Source organism: Schistocerca piceifrons, chromosome 8 (assembly GCF_021461385.2).
Source record: "Schistocerca piceifrons isolate TAMUIC-IGC-003096 chromosome 8, iqSchPice1.1, whole genome shotgun sequence".
Classification (NCBI taxonomy): domain Eukaryota; kingdom Metazoa; phylum Arthropoda; class Insecta; order Orthoptera; family Acrididae; genus Schistocerca; species Schistocerca piceifrons.
Window position 1 is genome coordinate 420,332,125 of NC_060145.1, and position 17,256 is coordinate 420,349,380.

Below are 17,256 nucleotides of genomic sequence, written 5' to 3' on the forward strand. Positions count from 1 at the left end.
AGAAGAATTACTAGACCTCATATGGCATGAAGTATGTAATGTGCATGGAAATTGGACTAAGAGTATATCAAAGAAAAACTAAAGTAATGAGGAGTAGCGGAAATGAGATTAGCGATGAACTTGACGCAGCAGAGGAAGTGAAGGAATCCACCTACCTTGAAAGCAAAATAAAGCATGGTGGACGAAGAACAGGGTAAGAGGGCAGTCCTCTCTAAAGGTAGTCTGCCAGTATCAAGCTTAATTTGAAGAACAAAATTTCTGAGAATGTATGTTTGGAGCACAGCATTATATGTACGTGTATTATGGACTGTAGTGAAACCAGAAAAGTAAAAGGCATTTGTGATTTAGTTTTACCGTAGGATTCTGCAAATTAAATGAACTGATAAGATAAAAAATGAAGTTCTCCGCACAACTGATTATGAAAGGAACACATTACAGACTAGTAGAACGGACAGAACGTTAGGACATGTGTTAATACAGCAAAGAATAACGTCCCTAGTACTAGAGGACGAGCTAGAGGAAACAAGTATACAGGAAAACAAAGGTGGGAAAATACCCAGCAATTTTTCCTCACATTCGACCCTATATTTACCATTCAAATTCATATATATATATATATATATATATATATATATATATATATATATATATATATATATATATAGGAATTCCTTATAAGTCTACCCTTACTATTTATTTAAGTGATGAAGAGTGAAAATAATACTGTTTAAGAAGTTTTCGTTGGTGTGGTATGCCTGAAAAAATAGAGACATGTGCACCGCCACTTGACATTTTTCAGTCATATCTCACTTATATCACACATTTCTTCACATTTCTTCTTCCTTGCTTTGGACACTGTGCACAATTTCTGGTTGGGACTGGGTGTGGGGATAAACCTAACAAAACCTGAAAACGATTGCTCATAAGTCGCAAAATATCGAAAGAAATCGAGTCTGGTACATACCATTAAATAGATCGCTTTCTCAGCTTTCCCGTGGTATATAACATTTCGCGCTATCTATTAACAGAGAAGAAGAAACGCTAAGGGGACGCTATAGCTGTTCAGCCCGTCTCAGTGCCTGCAGTGTGATAACGGAGTTGAAACCTGTAGCCGGCTGTGAGCCTGCTGCATAAGCCAATGGGTTAAGAGACTCGCACAGCAGAAGAATCCTTTGCTGGTCGCATCAAACCAGTAAGATGACTGGTGTCACAGAAAAAATATTGTAGCTGGCAACGAAGCTACCGTTACGGAAGTAAATGAAATGATCAGTCATGAGAACTGTCGCCAGTCGATCTTGTTACAGAGTCTCTAACGGTATCTACCGCGCACGGTGTACAAGTCTTTTCTGGCAATTAGATAATTAAACACTGTGTGGAATAAAGTCGAGAGACACTGTAGGCGCTCAGTCCGGAACCGCGCGACTGCTACGGTCGCAGGCTCGAATCCTGCCTCGGGCATGGATCTGTGTGATGTCCTTAGGTTGGTTAGGTTTAAGTAGTTCTAAGTTCTAGGGGACTGATGACCACAGATGTTAAGTCCCATAGTGCTCACAGCCATTTGAACCATTTTTTTTTGACACTGTAGGCTATTCTGTTTTCGCAATGAGGAGAGACTGCCAGCAATGGTCATCATCAAGAGTCGCTTCTTGCAGAGGTAATACGACGATCTACGTGCGTCATTGGACTACCCTGCCTAAATTCTCTTTGCCTCCTTTACAAAGAGAATATGTAATGGCTCTCTACGAGCCGATTAAAATACAAACAAAGCAACACAGAGCTCCGCATTCTGGCTGTGACGGGCCAATTAGGGTCGACCGACCGCCGTGTCATCCTCTGCCATCGGCTCATCGGATGCACTATGGAAAAGCGTAGCACCAGTACATCGCCCTCTCGAACGCTGTCTGCTTTCCTGAGCTTTGACCCTCTTCTTCTCACTCAAGTAGCTAATCAGCTGGCATCACGAGGCTGAGTGCATCCCATTCCAGGCCTTCCACCAAGAAAAAATCCATGGCAGTAAAAGAAATCGAACCCGCATAGCAGCCAGACACGATGACCACTAAGCTACACAGGCAAATAAATTAAAGTACGCTAGCTACAACACAATAGCTGTCGACTGCTGCATGGGGGATGGAGGTCTTAACAGTTATTAAATGTATTTGCCTACTTTCTCAGTTCTTTTTGCCATCTCCTCCCAACAACAAACCTCACCCCGCTGTCCTTAGCCAGAAAACATACGCTTACCCTATTATTTATGTCGTATCCTGCCTACTCGTCAAATATGTGGTGCCCAGGAAACCTAATTTATCGGATCGCTAGACAACAATTCAAGCAAATTGTATTAATGAATTTTATTTACAGAAAATAAATAATAATACTTAACTTTGAGAAACACATATGTGTCGCGAGCAAAGGACGACAGGCAAACAAGAAATCTCTTCAGTTTATGCAATTCATGGGCAACGGCCTTGCCGCAGTCGAGACACCGGTTCCCGTCAGATCACCGAAGTTAAGCGCTGTCGGGCATGGCCGGCACTTGGATGGGTGACCATCCGGGCCGCCATGCGCTGCTGCCATTTTTCGGGGTGCACTCAGCCTCGTGATGCCAACTGACCGAAGAGTAGCGGCTCCGGTCAAAGAAAACCATCACAACGACCGGGAGAGAGGTGTGCTCACCACACGCCCCTCCTATCCGCATCCTCATCTGGGGATGACACGGCGGTCGGATGGTCCCGATGAGCCACTTGTGGCCTGAAGACGGGGTGCTTATGCAATTCATGATATAGGAAAAGTAGTACAGTGAATGTTACTATCCAGGTCACGGGTATTGACGCTTCTCGTAGAACTCGTAGCCCTGGCCCGCGGCCAGGTTGTGCGGCGCTTATGTCCTGTTCGTGTAGAGGGCGCTGCCGTCGCGTTGTCGTCCTGGAGAGGGGTCAGTCAGCGTGCAATTGGCTGATGTCGTCTCACAGCCCTCTCTGCTCTAATGCTCCCGCCTGGTGTGTCGGCGCTTGTCTTTATGTCGGAACAGTTTATTAAACAGAATGTGGATGCTGATGTAGGTTAGTAATGTTAAACACAGTTTACGATCTAACGAAAAATGGTTCAAATGGCTCTGAGTACTATGGGACTTAACTTCTGAGGTCATCAGTCCCCTATAACTTAGAAATACTTAAACCTAATATCCCTAAGAACATCACACACATCCATGCCCGAGGCAGGATTCGAACCTGCGACCGTTGCGGTCGCGCGGTTCCAACTGTAGCGCCTACAACCGCTCGGCCACTCCAGCCGGCCTTACAGTCTAACAGTTCATACATTCTTTAATAGAATGTACCAGTTCTTCCTCGGAACTACCCAGCATAAAATCTATCAAAATCTTATCACCCCATTAGGTAAAAAATAAAACACAGTAAAAGTTAATAGAATGTTAATGATAAGACAAAACATTATATCACTGCCCACCGCGATGTTGGATGCCAGCTGGTGGCGTTACGGACAGGTGACGCGGTAACATAACTATATAAATGGAGCAGACATAGACGGGGGATCACCCTAGCGGAGATATGGGCTGCAAATGGGGAAATCCATTGATATAAGCAACTTTGACAAAGAGCAGATTATTATTTCGCAGAGAGTGTGACCGAGTATCTCTGAAACGGCTAGGTGGTCGAGTGTTAACGTGATACTTTCGCTATCTACAGAAAGAGCTAGGACAACGAAACTACTGTTAGGATCGAAATGCTTGGGCGTCCACGACTCTTCATACAAAGTGTGCTTCGGAGGATTGTCCGCTTTGTACAGTAGAATATATGGTAATGTGTGGCACCTCTGCCGAAAGCACACAATGCTCGTGCACGTACAAGTGTTTCGAAGCATACTGTTCATTGCACATCGTTCGTTATGGAGTTCTGCAGCAGACCACCCTTACGTATTCACATGTTGACCCAACGACATCGTCAATTACAATTGCAGTTGGTACGGGACCCTCGTGATTACACCGTCAATCAATACAAACGTGTCGGCTCTTCAGAAGAATCACATTTTTGCTGCATTAGATCGATGGTCGTCTTCACCAATGCCGTCACCGAGGTGAACGGCAGCTCGAAAAGTGCAGCGCTCCACGGACGCAGGGTGGTGGAAGCAGTATTATGCTATGGGAGACATTCTACTGCCCTTGGAAGGAGCCTGTAGTACTAATCGAAAACAGGCTGACAGCTGCGAAATGCACTACTGGCCATTGCAATTGCTACACAACGAAGATGACGTGGTACAGACGCGAAATTTAACCGAAAGGAAGAAGATGCTGTGATATGCAAATGAGTAGCTTTTCAGAGCATTCACACAAGGTTGGCGCCGGTGGCGACACCTACAACGTTCTGACATGAGGAAAGTTTCCAACCGATTTCTCATACACAAACAGCAGGTGACCGGCGTTGCCTGGTGAAACGTTGTTGTGATGCCTTGTGTAAGGAGGTGAAATGCGTACCATCACGTTTCCGACTTTCATAGAGGTCGGATTGCAGCCTATCGCGATTGCGGTTTATCGTATCGCGACATAGCTGCTCGCGTTGGTAGAGATCCAATGACTGTTAGCAGAATATGGAATCGGTGGGTTCAGGAGGGTAACACGGAACGCCGTGCTGGATCCCAACGGTCTCGTATCACAAGCAGTCGAGATGACAAGCATCTTATCCGCATGGCTGTAACGGATCGTGCGGCCACGTCTCGATCCCTGAGTCAAAAGATGGGGACATATGCAAGACAACCATCTGCACGAACAGTTCGACGACGTTTGCGGCAGCGTGGACTATCAGCTCGGAGACCATGGCTACGGTTACCCTTGACGCTACATCAGAGACAGGAGCGCCTGCGATGCAGTACTCAACGACGAACCTGGCTGCACGAATGGCAAAACGTCATTTTTTCTGATGAATCCAGGTTCCGTTTACAGCATCGTGATGGTCGCATCCGTGTTTGGCGACATCGCGGTGAACGCACATTGGAAGCGTGTATTCGTCATCGCCATACTGGCGTATCACCCGGCGTGATGGTATGGGATGTCACTGGTTACACGTGTCGGTCACCTCTTGTTCGCATTGACGGCACTTTGAACAGTGGTCGTTACATTTCAGATGTGTTACGACCCGTAGCTCTACCCTTCATTCGATCCCTGCGAAACCCTACATTTCAGCAGGATAATGCAGGACCGCATGTTGCAGGTCCTGTACGGGCCTTTCTGGATACAGAAAATGTTAGACTGCTGCCCTGGCCAGCACATTCTCCAGATCTCTCACCAATTGGCTCGTCACAATACGCCAGTCATTACTCTTGATGAACTGTGGTATCGTGTTGAAGCTACATGGGCAGCTGTACCTGTACACGCCATCCAAGCTCTGTTTGACTCAATGCTCAGGCGTACCAAGGCCGTTATTACGGCCAGAGGCGGTTGTTCTGGGTAGTGATTTCTCAGGATCTATGCACCCAAATTGCGTGAAAATGTAATTACAGGTCTGTTCTAGTATAATATAATTGTCCAATGAATACCCGTTTATCATCTGCATTTCTTCTTGGTGTAGCAATTTTAATGGCAAGTAATGTAATTGTGTCTCTTCATGCTTGACGTCGTTCCATACGGTGATGTCATATTTCAGCAGAGTAATTATCCGTGTCTCGGATCCAGAAACGTGCTACAATGCTTTGAGAAGCATTATAGTGAACTCACGTTAATGTATCCGCGACCAAATTCACCTGATGTAAAACCTATGGAATTCATCTGGCCCGCTATCGTCTGCCATCACCGCGTACGCAAATCAACGGCCAGGTATTTATGCGAATTACATGGTCTGTGCTTAGACTTGTAATCCCACATACCTCCACAAAACTGTCGAATCCCTAATACGCAGATTCAGCGTTGTACTTCGTTCCAAAGACGGACAAACAAACAGGTGGTGATAATGTTCGCCTCATAAACACGAGCGGTCATAAACATCCGAAATGCATTATTGATGACATCCAATTTCTGCATCAGGGACAGGAACGTATACGGAAATGTTCAGAGTGCGATACATGAACAGGTGTAATGAAAATTGTTTGAAGATCCGACTCGATGTGACTGTTCGAAATCCAGTACAGGCCACAAAAGCTCAACAGCGCCGGTATTGGTAGCACGACAGAACTACGCAAATATCATCTGTTAGATGCAACTCTCCAGAAAGAGCGTGTCAAACTTGACTTAATATTTCTGGAGTACTTTCACAACATGCCGATCCCTGGCCGAAAATATTCTACTGTGCATCTGTAACCTTCGCAGTCCGCAGTATCGAGAGACGTGGCTTCCTCGTAGCTTCTCTGCCGATCAAATCCTCTAGTCAGATTTCTTCAAGATGGGAGTGGGCAGCATACAAAACGCTTTTGTCAATTTTAGAGTTGTGCGGACCTCGTAATGACAAAGCGTTCTCCCAATGATGCATTCAATCGTTCGCCATTTCCCACTCTAAGCATGCACCAATTCTCAAAATTTTTCTTTAAAAGTCACTTACTTTCAACAGTCAAACACTATGGTATTTATCTTTAGTGTAACGAGTCCTGTTTTGCAAATGCTTCACGCCTCACAATTTCGCTTCATTTCTCGTTGTGCACGATTTTTATTTTTTACCGAGAATGACGTCGTCCGCCAGATAATCATGAAGAAATTCCAGGCCGTCTGCAACTTCAATTTGGATTGTACTGGATGAACAAAATAAAACTGTCCCGGAAAATAAAATGCGCAACAAAATTAAAGGATCACTTTTTGGAAACGCCGTAACTGCCACACCCAAAGCGACGCATAATTTTGAAATCTGGCGAAAAGGTGCGTACGACCTATCACTGTAATGGTACAGAAGCATGGTGCCCTGCGACATCGCCTGGGTATCGACGACACTTAAAATAGCAAGGTATCGAGACATATGAAAAAGACGCCGCAGCTTAGAGGCTCATTTGAACTGTACGATGGGGTAATGCTGTCATACTGGCACCAAACTTCATCAGTGTTCTGCCCACGTCACTGAGGATGTGCCGTCACTATGTTAATATATTTTGCAAATTTTCATTTACTGGTGTGTTATACGATATTACTCTGGGTTAGCTGCTCACTTATGCAAAAAGTTTCCATTAAACAAAAGGAAATATTTAAAACTATGTGCACATCTTTAAGCCATGTTTTTAAGCAGCTGGGAATATTAACCAGAGCCTCGCAATTCTTTTATTCACTTATGAAATCTGAAAACAATAATCCACCATATAAGTTTGAGACAAACTAACAGGAAAAAATGATATGCATTACCCTGAGATAAATATAACTTTGGTACAACACAGGAAGAGATACGCAGCTATAAAACTCTTTGACAATCTCTCCATGGACGTAAAACGTCCAACCCATGGTACAAGTGTTTCCAAATGTAGATTAAAATTGTTTCTCCATAGAGGCTCCTTCTAGATCAAACAAGAAACCTTAAAATGAAATAATTATTCATTTTAAAGAAGCATGTAAAAGACCGAAATGTAGCTACAGAAACACTTCTTTTAAATTTTTGTAACAACGTATTCTATGTTTGATACTTCCCGCATTATAACGTTTATCTTCAAAATGATCTATGGAAAACGTAATTAACTAAATGAAAAATCCTGGAGCTGCTGCCAGTCAGTATTGAAACACTTTTGGCAGCTGCACGTCTTTCTCATATGCATAGTTGCCAATATCGATCAGTTAGAACTGGCTGTGACAGGCGGTTTATTTCTGTTGCTGCGAACGCTCTGCGTTACATATGCTTTTCAGATTAAAGTATCGTTGACGAGAGGCATATTATCTGCACGAGATAAAGCTCTTCCATTGTTTATTAAAAATAACCCGATTCGCGATGATACAGCTCTAGATTCCTACCGTTCAGTGACTGCCACTGCAACTGGAGAGGACCCGTTGAGTTTTCTCTCATCGTGAAAGAGGTCAAGATTTCGTTCGTAAAGTGAGTTTTTATTCAAATTTAAAATATCACTAGTCTGAACCATCTCTGTTGCGTCATGTGGAGGGACAATGCACACATTTCGCGTAAAGTAAATGCAAACGCGCATAACCATCGCTATAGGGCGACACGAGATTCTTCCGAGCTTGTACAAACTCTTTTAATCACACAGTGGTGACCGTGGCTCTGTTTAAAGCAATTTCAGTATATCGTTCATTGTTCCGGAGACGACTTACTCACCTGAATATGGCTGCTTGGTGGACGGCCGAAATATTGCCTCAAGATGGTGATATGTTCCGGCTGGAGACCGGTGTGAATACCATTAATTACTACGCCGGGAAAGTTCACGGAGCGACATTTGGACGCGTGCTAGCAGCACTTCTGCATTAGCCGGACAGGTTAACAGGATCCAGTTTTACACCCTCTGCTACGAAGCGGGAGAGGCCACCGGGGTCATTAATACGGTGGATCTGATAACATTGGTTCTAAAACTACGAAAAGAAAAAATAAACCATAGAGATGAGGATTACATTAATTAGTAGTTCGATTCATAGCGCGTCTAGTGAGCGTAGGTAATACAGAAACTATTTTAATTTCGTCTGAAATAACAGCTCCAAACTTAAACATGCTTCTTGTTTATAATTCCGATACATTAATGACCACAACTAAAGGTGTAGATAATCGACTGTGAAATTTTACTGCTGCCGCAAATTGATCCTGAGTCGATATTTTACTAAAGTAATTAACGATAATCATACGGTAGCCTATCCGGACCTAGTATTAACAAGTAAGATTATTTGAAATGACAACCAAAAACACCGAGTTTTGTTAAAACAATAAGCTTACTTACTAACTATGGCCAGCTGACAGAACATTGATGAACAAACACGAATTTCAGTGGTTCCCGTCCCATCATTACCATTTAAATATTACATTCATATATATCCTACTCACTGTGTTTTTTCCAGCAAAAATAGAAACGCATATGTAATTTGAATAATGCTAAGGGATCACAGTCACTACGAAGAAATTATTGTGGCCATTCATGGCCTTTTTCCATACCTTGAAAACCTTTGGATAGCAAGGAAAGAAACGTAGCACTATGTAGCACGGAACGAATTTCTCGAAATCATCGCCGCTCGTAGTGACCGCGCGGTGTGAGGCGCCAAGTCACGGATTGCGCGGCCCCTCCCGCCGGAGGTTCGAGTCCTCCCTCTGGCATGGGTGTGTGTGCTGTTCTTAGCATAAGTTAGTTTAAGTAGTGTGTAAGTCTAGGGACCGTTGACCTCAGCAATGTGGTCCCTTAGGAATTCCCACAAATTTGATCATTCGAAGCCATCTGTTCACAAACGGACAGCGCCGTTTTTAAATTTCTTCTTTTGCGACGATGCTACAAAACCAAAACTTTGTTTGTAACATTCAGAGTTTCAGTTTGCTTCGACATCCGTCTCTTGTCATGATTTAATCTAAACTGACTCCACCCCAGCTGCTAGCGGGAGTCATCACAGTAAAATGGAATTCAGAATGATGGTCGATCCCCGTGTTCCGTCACTTGGCTTTCCCAGAGGTGAAGGGCGTCTTTCGAGGCCTGTTCAACTTTGTGACTCAGGTGAAATCGAGCACGATACCTTCGGAATATTGTGCAACCACCAAGCCACCAGACTTACCCGTACGTATAGACATGATCGGCAAAAATATAGACTTCGTTTATTTTTTGAAACTGCATTTCGTCTGCTGAAATAATGTCTGACAGAGCCGCAAAGATAATTTACTCAACTTTCGTACACGTCAGTAATGACACCGCCATCTGTTCTGAACAGAAAAACTGTTTGCTCGGGATTCCGCCTATGTGCAGTAATCGTTGGCCACCGACCACCAGATGCTTGATGCATAGCAGTCACGTCATTTCGTAGCTTTACCTGGAAATTTTTCTGGGAGTTTTAAATATTCGACCTGCACCTTTGGAATTTTTACTTTTCCACGCCCAATAAGAGTTTTTTTGACAGTATCTTCTTTCCGACTCGTTTTATGATAAAAATAGTTATGTAGTACATTAAACTTCTGTAAAAGAATAGGCATAGTGTACGAGCGCCCCAAATTCTACTCCAACATACGGTTTGACCAAAAAACCTATTTCCACATCGCCAATGAGGTGGAAGAAGTGACACTTTTTGTGGTATTACCAGTAGACCTAATCCCGATGTAATGCACTGTTACGATTTTAGTGCACTCTCCTTCGCTTCCTTATCCTACGCTGGAGCGCCAAAGAAACTGCCATAGGCACACGTATTCAAATACAGAGATATGTAAACAGGCAGAACACCGCAATGCGGTCGGCAACGCTTATACAGGGTGTTACAAAAAGGTACGGCCAAACTTTCAGGAAACATTCTTCGCACACAAAGAAAAAAAATATGTTATGTGGACAGGTGTCCGGAAACGCTTACTTTCCATGTTAGAGCTCATTTTATTACTTCTCTTCAAATCACATTAATCATGGAATGGAAACACACAGCAACAGAATGTACCAGCGTGACTTCAAGCACTTTGTTACAGGAAATGTTCAAAATGTCCTCCGTTAGCGAGGATACATGCATTCACCTTCCGTCGCATGGAATCCCTGATGCGCTGATGCAGCCCTGGAGAATGGCGTATTGTATCACAGCCGTCCACAATACGAGCACGAAGAGTCTATACATTTGGTACCGGGCCTGCGTAGAGAAGAACTTTCAAATGCTCCCATAAATGAAAGTCAAGAGGGTTGAGGTCAGGAGAGCGTGGAGGCCGTGGAATTGGTCCGCCTCTACCAATCCATCGGTCACCGAATCTGTTGAGAAGCGTACGAACACTTCGACTGAAATGTGCAGGAGCTCCATCGTGCATGAACCACACGTTGTGTCGTATTTGTAAAGGCACATGTTCTAGCAGCACAGGTAGAGTATCCCGTATGAAATCATGATAACGTGCTCCATTGAGCGTAGGTGGAAGAACATGGGGCCCAATCAAGACATCACCAACAATGCCTGCCCAAACGTTCACATAAAATCTGTGTTGATGACGTGATTGCACAATTGCGTGCGGATTCTCGTCAGCCCACATATGTTGATCGTGAAAATTTACAATTTGATCACGTTGGAATGAAGCCTCATCCGTAAAGAGAACATTTGCACTGAAATGAGGATTGACACATTGTTGGATGAACCATTCGCAGAAGTGTACCCGTGGAGGCCAATCAGCTGCTCATAGTGCCTGCACACGCTGTACATGTTACGGAAACAACTGGTTCTCCCGTAGCACTCTCCATACAGTGACGTGGTCAACGTTACCTTGTACAGCAGCAACTTCTCTGACGCTGATATTAGGGTTATCTTCAACTGCACGAAGAATTGCCTCGTCCATTGCAGGTGTCCTCGTCGTTCTAGGTCTTCCCCAGTCGCGAGTCATAGGCTAGAGTGTTCCGTGCTCCCTAAGACACCGATCAACTGCTTCGAACGTCTTCCTGTCGGGACACCTTCGTTCTGGAAATCTGTCTCGATACAAACGTACCGCGCCACGGCTATTGCCCCGCTCTAATCCATACATCAAAATGGCATCTGCCAACTCCACATTTGTAAACATTGCACTGACTGCGAAACTACGTTCGTGACGAACACTAACCTGTTGATGCTACGTACTGATGTGCTTGATGCTAGTACTGTAGAGCAATGAGTCGCATGTCAACACAAGCACCGAAGTCAACATTACCTTCCTTCAATTGGGCCAACTGGCGGTGAATCGAGGAAATTACAGTACATACTGACGAAACTAAAATGAGCTCTAACATGGAAATTAAGCGTTTCCGGACACATGTCCACATAACATCTTTTCTTTATCTGTGTGTGAGGAATGTTTCCTGAAAGTTTGGCCGTACCTTTTTGTAACACCCTGTATAAGACTACAAGTGTCTCACGCAGATGTTAGATCGGTTACTGCTGCTAGAAAGACAGGTTATGAAGATTTAAGTGAGTTTGAACGCGGTGTTATAGTAGACGCACGAGCGATGGGACACATCTCCGATGAACTGGAGATTTTCCCGTACAACCATTTCACGAGTATACCGTGAATATCAAGAATCCGGTAAAACATCAAATCGCCGACATTGCTACAGCCGGAAAATATCCTGAAAGAACGCGACCAACGACGACTGAAGATAATCATTCAACGTCACAGAAGTGCAATCCTTCTGCAAGTTGCTGCAGATTTCAGTGCTGGGCCATCAGCAAGTGTCAGCGTGCGGAACACCATCGATATCTGCTTTCGGAGCAGAAGGCCCACTCGTGTACCCTTGATGACTGCATGATGGAAAACTTTACGCCTCGCCTAGGCCCATCAACATCGACATTGTACTGTTGATGACTGGAAACAAGTCGCCTGGTCGGAAGAGTCTCGTTTGAAATTGTATCGAGCGGATGGACGTATACGGGTATGGAGACAACATCCTGTCATCACACTCGAGTCTCTATCTTGCTTCTTGAGCTTGCTCTGAGCACTATAAGGACTTAACTTCTGAGGTCATCAATCCCTTAGAACTTAGAGCTACTTAAACATAACTAACCTAAGGACATCACACACATCCATGCCCGAGGCTGGATTCGAACCTGCGACCGTAGCGGTCGCGCGGCTCCAGACTGTAGCGCCTAGAACCGCTCGGCCACTCCGGCCGGCAGTCTCTAGCTCTGGAAACCTTCACATCTTGGGTTGTGGGGTGTTCTGCCTCATATCAGCGTTGTACTTGCACAATACTTCGGTAGCGTAACTCGTTAGGCTACCGAAATATCGTGCAAATACGACGCTGATATCCGGCAGAACACCCGACAACCCAAGATGTCATTGGATCGCCGGGAAAGCCTGAAGAATTACATCTGGAAACCTTGTTAAAACTTATTTATTGTAAATGCACAGGTAGATGTCGGGAACTTGTGGTCGCAAGAAGGGTGGATTAAAGTGGCCCATTATTTGCATGAACTGCAAAGGTATCGCGCCTTCCGCTGTATCCGAGGGGATTTAGGCACCTCAGTCCGGAACCGTCTGTCTGCAGTTCAGTCGACCCCATACCACTGCTGAAACTGATGTTAGATTCGGAACGAATGTTGTCGTACTGCTTCTGCTGTCAATGACAGCGACGTAATTTCAAATTTATTTTTGTATACTCCTTTTGGGAAGCATGTGCATCTATAGTTGTTTAGCGCCATACTTTCCACACATCTGTAGCCGTATACTGCATAGAGTTAGTGTTCCCCAGCTTCAGCATTGGTCTCTGGGACAGCATTTTGGTTTCTGAATACCTGGATAAATCTTTTAAGTCTGGGTTTCGTCGGAATATATTACCATATTAAATTTTTCTTGATTTCTGATGTGTCACAGCTTCTGAAGGCATGCAAATATAATACATTACCTGCGATTGTTTTTTCCATGAAACTTTTAGTTGAATATACTTCTTTGGAAGTTTTTCATTTTCTTGGTTTGACAATATACACATCTCAACGCGCAGATAGCCGTCAAAGGAACAAGAAGATCTACATCTTCGATGACAGCTGTCCGTACGGTCGCGCGGTTCCAGACTGTAGCGCCTAGAACCGCTCGTCCACTCCGACCGGCTCTGTTTTAGAGTCTGACCTGGCCAGATCTATTAGTATACCGGTTGTGCTGCCGGAGAACTGTGAAATTTTCTGTGTTGGCACGCTTGGTTGTTGTAAGGCGAGATTCCTTATCTGGTTCTTCGAGCCTGACTGTGTCTGCGGGTCGTCTTTCACTATTTGACCTTCATATTATTATTAGAACCAAGATTCGAACCTAAAAGAGAAGTTTAAAATTGTTATTTAAAACCAACTTAAAGTGTGTTTGTAGCTCGGTTATATTAACATATTTCTTCTTGGTTCTCGCCGGTGTTTAAATTGTACTATTCTTGAAATTCTTAGTTAAGTTTGTTAACCGCCGGATACCAGATGTTTCTGTATCTTATTCTGGATTGATTGGCGACTCCATGGAGTGTCCTGTGCACCACGACCATATAATGGGATACTTGGAAGGAGAGACAGCATTGGTCGTATTTTTTTGTTTTATTAAACGCAAAATCGATTTTCGGTCACTTAGTGACCATCTTCAGTGCTGTAATATATAATTTAAATTGGTAGGCACTGGTGTCAACAAGCTTACAGCGATCACATAAACTCAGGATTGCTTGTTAGGGCACCTAGTTGCTGAAAATGTGCTATCGTACTAATTGACCTGTTGGTGTTTCGAGGCACCTTCTTGTCGCATAACGCTTATTTTACGAACACCCTGCCTTGCTTGACGAGTCAGCTACCGCTCCTGCGTTCTGTGCTTGCAATTGGCTCCGGCTGACTAGGGTGAGCGCACCGGAGGCACGATATTACTACTGTGGCCGGCATGAAAATAGGGCTTCAAGGTCATCTCGCCGTCTTACAGCACTGCCAGTTCTTTTTATAGTGATAACTAAAAAAAAATTGGGCAACTCTATTTTTAGTCTAGAATATGGTTGAAATGACTCTAAGCACTATGGGACTTAACATCTGAGGTCATCAGTTTCCTAGACTTAGAACTACTTAAACCTAACTAACCTAAGGGCATCACACACATCCATGCCCGGGGCAGGATTCGAACCTGCGATCGTAGCAGCAGCGTGGTTCCGGACTGAAGCAGCTAGAACACCGGGCGGCTCTAGAATATGATGGAGTACTTTCCAAAAGCAAATTCTCACTAACTGCTAGGAAAAGAAATGAAAACTAACGTTACAAGAAATTTTGGAGGAAAATAATTTTTGACTTCAATATGTGGTAGTAACAGAATCACTAATGTAATTGGACTGAAAAAATATATACGAACATCCTCAAAGTTTACACACGCATGTGATGCGTCTTTTATTTCGGAAACATTAAATATTCAAGGTAAAAAATTAAATATTATAAGAGGTGTGAAATTGTGCCGAATGCGTAGCGAAAAATGTAGTCACTGATGAACTTTCTGTAGGACTGCGTAGAAACTTCCCGCGAGAAAGTTGTTAAGAAAATTACAAAATTATTTTTGATAACATTTCACACATCATTATTGTATCGTATCACGTACAGAGGCAAATTACTGCCGCGATATTCCATGCGCAGCAGCGCCTGAGTCGTTGTAGGCCGTCGCCAAGAGTTTTATTCGGACTGTTCTCTTTAATATGACCAAGAATATTCTCCACTTCTACATCTACGTCTACATCCATACTCCGCAAGCCACCTGACGGCGTGTGGCGGAGGGTACCTTGAGTACCTCTATCGGTTCTCCCTTCTATTCCAGTCTCGTATAGTTCGTGGAAAGAAGGATTGTCGGTACGCCTCTGTGTGGGCTCTTAATCTCTCTGATTTTATCCTCATGGTCTCTTCGCTAGATATACGGAGGAGGGAGCAATATACTGCTTGACTCCTCGGTGAAGGTATGTTCTCGAAACTTCAACAAAAGCCCGTACCGTGCTACTGAGCGTCTCTCCTGCAGAGTCTTCCACTGGAGTTTATCTATCATCTCCGTTACGCTTTCGCGATTACTAAATGATCCTGTAACGAAGCGCGCTGCTCTCCGTTGGATCTTCTCTATCCCTTCTATCAACCCTATCTGGTACGGGTCCCACACTTCTGAGCAGTATTCAAGCAGTGGGTGAACAAGCGTACTGTAACCTACTTCCTTTGTTTTCGGATTGCATTTCCTTAGGATTCTTCCAATGAATCTCAGTCTGGCATTTGCTTTACCGACGATCAACTTTATATGATCATTCCATTTTAAATCACTCCTAATGCCTACTCCCTGATAATTGATGGAATTAACTGCTTCCAGTTGCTGACCTGCTATATTGTAGCTAAATGATAAGGGATCTTTCTTTCTATGTATTCGCAGCACATTACACTTGTCTATATGGAGATTCAATTGCCATTCCCTGCACCATGCGTCAATTCGCTGCAGATCCTCCTGCATTTCAGTACAATTTTCCATTGTTACAACCTCTCGATATACCACAGCATCATCTGCAAAAAGCCTCAGTGAACTTCCGATGTCATCCATAAGGTCATTTATGTATATTGTGAATAGCAACGGTCCTACGACACTCCCGTGCGGCACACCTGAAATCACTATTACTTCGGAAGACTTCTCTCCATTGAGAATGACATGCTGCGTTCTGTTATCTAGGAACTCTTCAATCTAATCACACAATTGGTCTGATAGTCCATATGCTCTTACTTTGTTCATTAAACGACTGTGGGGAACTGTATCGAACGGCTTGCGGAAATCAAGAAACACGGCATCTACCTGTGAACCCGTGTCTATGGCCCTCTGAGTCTCGTGGACGAATAGCGCGAGCTGGGTTTCACACGACCGTCTTTTTCGAAACCCATGCTGATTCCTGCAGAGTAGATTTCTAGTCTCCAAAAAATTATTATACTCGAACATTATATGTGTTCGAAAATTCTACAACTGATCGACGTTAGAGATATAGGTCTATAGTTCTGCACATCTGTTCGACGTCCCTTCTTGAAAACGGGTATGACCTGTGCCCTTTTCCAATCCTTTGAAACGCTACGCTCTTCTAGATAAGGGGGACTAGTTCCTTCGCGTACTCTGTGTAAAATCGAACTGGTATCCCATCAGGTCCAGCGGCCTTTCCTCTTTTGAGCGATTTTAATTGTTTCTCTATCCCTCTGTCGTCTATTTCGATATCTACCATTTTGTCATCTGTGTGACAATCTAGAGAAGGAACTACAGTGCAGTCTTCCTCTGTGTAACAGCTTTGGAAAAAAGACATTTAGTATTTCGGCCTTTAGTCTGTCATCCTCTGTTTCAGTACCATTTTGGCCACAGCGTTTCTGGACATTTTGTTTTGATCCACCTACCGCTTTGACATGAGACCAAAATTTCTTAGGATTTTCTGCCAAGTCAGTACATAGAACTTTACTTTCGACTTCTCGAAAATATTTTACTGGCTGCTAATACATATCCTTCGTCATTGCATCCATCACTCAGAACGCCAACACATGCTACACAAAAGTAATCGTATTTATTTTTAAGCCAATATTTTCATTGAAGTCGAGCAAAATATTTGTTCAAATGGTTTTGTGAAACCCAAGTTTTATTTAAATTTGCTGTAAGCCTATTATCCTCAGCATGCAATACGTGCTTGGTACACATAAACCTCGTTCTTACTACTGCAATATCCCTGTGCTGTGTT

At 43.8% G+C, this 17,256-nt stretch overlaps 1 pseudogene; it reads left to right on the plus strand.

Annotated features, from left to right (window-relative positions):
- Window positions 1-2,455: 2,455 nt before the first annotated feature.
- On the plus strand, window positions 2,456-2,573 carry LOC124712713 (annotated as a pseudogene).
- Window positions 2,574-17,256: the final 14,683 nt, after the last annotated feature.